Consider the following 4,582-nt stretch of genomic DNA (forward strand, 5'->3'; position numbering starts at 1 on the left):
AAAGATAAATATAAACATTTCTGGACACTATGCATGCAATGTTTAGTAGACTTAAAAAAAAGGGACCCCCTGGGGGTCCCCAGTTTGAAAACCCTTGGATTTAATCAATCAAGATGACAAACATCTTATAAATACTTAATGTGTGGAGAAACTGATGATGTGTATCTGCACGTTGGTTTAAGCTTTATTTTGTTTACAACTGAAGTCAGTGTTTGTGGTGACAATCCTTAAAAATCCTTCTTACAGTAGAACAGAACAGTCTTGGCATGAGTCTGGTTTTACAATATGATTAATATGATCAGTTTCAACAGACTTAAGGATTCCTGTGACTAAACCACCCGATAATAGCACTGCGTCACAGTGATAAAGCGACGGCAAAGAACAGCTGCTTTCCCCCCTACAACCACAATAATGGTGTCGATAGAAAATAGATGCAAAGTATCTGCAGTGATATTAACATGTTTTATCTGATAAGCCCCTCTGGGGTATGTGTTTTTCTCACACAACTCCAGGAGTGTGTGATCAGCTAAAAATTGTGACAGTGGAGCTAATTAAGCTAAGACAGGGCAACATTTGCATGTTTGACATGAGGAGAAATATGGTGGGGTGGTAATAAACAACGTAAAAGTCATTTTCAGACTCAAATTATTCATGATTAGTCTGTTCTGAGCAGATAGCTGTAATCTTGCCCTTTAGGTGCGGATAACTCTTGCCAAACATTCACAGAGTTTGGTTGATTTGAATTGTAAATTGACAGTCCCAGTCTCTGTGCCCTCGGTGTGCAGGAAGGGCACCTCAAGTTTGAAGTGCTTAGTGATGAAGACTTTCAGATTCATAGTGATTCACATTTTCCAGCAGGGCCTCTATTTAGTTAACTTGGAGATATCAGAAAACAACGGTGCAGAGCATGCCACTGATATCATTTGTTCATGCAAATGAGACTAATTTGTGATACTGGCAGATTTACAACAAACTAGACGTGGAATAAAATATATATAAGCAGTTATCCAACATCTAAGATGCCCAGGTTTAAAACACGTCATCTGTTCACTGTTCGTGTTGTTTTTGGCAAACGTGTGTTGTGGAAAACTGAATGTTTCCTTGCTGCGGCTGCTGCCAACCCGTCTCATTAGTTCTTTAAGGAGAGCATTCTTTGCAGTTGCAAAAGTACTCGGTAATATGAAGGGCTTTAATATCTACTGGATTTTCGCCATGTATCTTTCATTATCATCTTGTTCAAACCACTGAAATACAAAAACATAAAAGCGAATTGGGGGGGCGTGGGTTGGGGGCTAGAGGGATCCAGGGGTCCATTTATTTTGTGGCATTAAATGAAATGTAGAAATTGATCATAGATTTTATGCAATCAAACATCAGAAAAATAACATCACGAACCAGTACTGATCTTCCACCATTGCATAACTGAATATGTTTTTGGTTTAATTAAAATAGTTTTAATAGTTTAAGATTAAACGTTTTTATTTGAGGGCCGTAAAGTGATGCAATCTACACAAAGGGGTCTTACAATGCAAAAGTTTGAGAACCTATATAACCTGTAGCCAGATATATTTTTCAAAAGTCCTTGGCCTTAAGACAACGCAAGTGTAGATTCTTTAAGTAAAGAAATGCATACCTTTCTAAGCATCCTTGTCAGTATTTCTGAAAGCCAAGGTTATTCTAATTCTACATCCCCAAGAAGGCCAAGTAATCAAATGCACAGCAGATAATTTAGTGGCAAAATGACCTTTCTCACGGCTTGATAATTAGGAAGGCAGAAAAGGGAATCAGGCCTAGAAAGCCCAGAGCTCAGAAACATTACTATGCATGAGGAGAGGGCCACATCACACAGTGGCCTGTCAGAGGTTTGCTTTTGTCTGGAAACAACTTATCACGGCTAAATATTTCACCTAGCCGTGTAATTGTGCGGATATTATCATTTACAGGGGGGCGACAAGCCCGAATAGGACGTAACATTGCCCAAACCGTGCTTCCCAACAAGCTCCTGCCAGAAGTTTGATATTCATGAACTGTTTTCATCTGTAATGGGGCTGTCCAGGTCTCTTACAACCGCTTTTGTTGAGCTCACTCTCAATGTTTATTATTTATTTAGAATACGAGAAGATGATGAATGGCACTGGTCCTTTAATGAAACAAGTTACTTTTACATATTTATGTATAAAGCTATTAGATTTCTGGCTCATTGCCATGTTGGGTGCAAATGGTATGCTAACACATGTATTACGTATTTAAAATATGTAAATAAAATATTTCCATGATGTGTATAATAATGTACTGAAGCATGGTCGCTATTAGAAAGCTTTTTAGAGAGTGGAAATGTGAAAAGTCAATGAATGAGAACTGAACAGAGAGTCAAATTTCTTTCTGGAGTAATAAATCTAATTTGAAAAAAGTTTTTAGCGGCTACTAACAGACATTTTGGTAACATGTGTCCTCTGGCCATGTCATTGTGTTCACAATGCAGTGAATGACTGAAGTATCAAATCTTAGTTGTGTTATTATGGACTCTTGCATAGAAACCCACTAGTGGACCTGCGGAAAAAATCTAGAACAGATTTCATGATAAATCACCACACTGCACTCTGAAAATAAATGGGCGATGATGACTGAATGACGAAGTCTACAGTACTGCACCATATTGTCCAACTAACTGCAGATTTGTTTTGTTTTCTAGCGATGTTTGTTATCATGCCAAATTCGGAGCCATGTGCAAACACACACACACTTTATCTGCCAGTTTTTTTAGCCACCCACCCATCTGCCTTTTAGCCTACATCCCAGGCTGTTCTGTTCTGTTCTACTCTTTTCTGATACTCATCATTTCATTTTGTCATCACTTCATTTTGATCCAAACACAAGCTCTCTCTCTCTCTCTCTCTCTCCACACTGAGCAATTCAATCACTTGAACATGCGTGTGGTACATTGTAACTGGTAGATGAGAGGACCATTATGTAAGAATGGTTTTGAACCCGAATCCATATCCTCTGTCACAGTGAGCGCGAATACGGGTGCAGTTTGTGAAGTTACATCGCATGCTCTGTAAGTGAGATGAAAATTATGTTTCTATGGCAACAAGTGCAGTATTGTTAGGAGGTCAGAGACAAACACAAGATTAGGACATTAACAAGAGAATTACAAAAAGGCAGCTTCACTTGCGAAGTATTAATGACACATAATAAAATGTTTCCATTACCTGCTCTAATTCATTTTATATCCTGCACATTAAAACATAATTATGCAAGCAAACAATTATATAGATATACACATTGTAGACTTTCCAGGCTTTGAGCTTTGTTTTTGAACGATTAAAAAAAAAAAATTCTGTGATCATTTACTGTATACAAAATCTTTTCCAAATGTTCCAAATCTGTATACATTTCTTTGTTCTGCAAAACACAAAGGAAAATATTTAGAAAAATGTCAGGAACCAAACAGATATCATCCTTCATTTACTCCCATAGTATTTATTTTCCCTACTATGGCAAAATGGGAGATGAGATCTGTTCGTTTACTGACATTCTTCTAGATATCTCCCTTTGTATTTAACAGACCAAAGACATCTATACAGGGTTGTAACAACCTGAAGGTGAGTAAATGATGACAGAATCTTCATTTTTGGGTGAACTTTCCCTTTGAGAAATCAGGTATTGTGAAAAGATGCTACACAAGGTTCTTTGATGGTTTCAAACTATTTACTCAATGTTTCATAATATTTCTGAAATAGAATGGTTCTTCAGTTGTTATAGAGTTTTTTTGTGGAAACATTCAAGCCAAAAAGGATTATTCTACGGCATCATAAAGCACCTTTATTTTTAAGAGCAATTAATGTATTTTATTTCCAAGAGGTCAACCTGAATATTATATAAACTACTGTATCAAATATGCCAGCATAGTTTAGCTATCCCGTACAGCTTCAAATTTAGTCTAAAATAAGCATTCACTCGGATCAAATGGTCAATTGTAATTGATAAATGTATATTTTCCATAAATATAAAAACTATTTATCAAGAAAATTACTTGTTTGTTTTCTTTTTCTTACAATAAATTTTGTAACAGTGTTGAATGGTTGAGCTTAACAAATGCAGTCAACACAGAGATACGATTTGGAAAATAGAATTATTTTCTTTCTGCAATGTTATGGAATGTTTCATGACGCATCTAAAATATAAGGATGTTTTCCCACATTAAAATAACAGAAATAGCTTCAAACTCAAACGTGTTACTTTTATCACAAGGAGACCCACACCTTTACATGAACATGTCACAAACACTTGCAGGTACAACAACTGTGTCGTGTAATTGCGATACAGTGTCAGTCTGCAAAAATTTGAATTTAGATCCTTGGAAAACGGTCCAGAAACAACTATCAGATCTGTGCCCTGTGTAGGCTAAAAGATAAACAAGATCTTACTTCACCTTGTTGTGTAAAATCCCCCAATGACCCTGAAAGTGGTTGTTGCTCTAAATTGTCACCACTGTGCCCTGGTTGATTGATACCGGGCAACAGAAATCACCACATATCTTGCTATCACACAAATCTCTATCTCTGCACTACTGTCCATG

Source organism: Triplophysa dalaica, chromosome 1 (genome assembly GCF_015846415.1).
Source record: "Triplophysa dalaica isolate WHDGS20190420 chromosome 1, ASM1584641v1, whole genome shotgun sequence".
Lineage (NCBI taxonomy): Eukaryota > Metazoa > Chordata > Actinopteri > Cypriniformes > Nemacheilidae > Triplophysa > Triplophysa dalaica.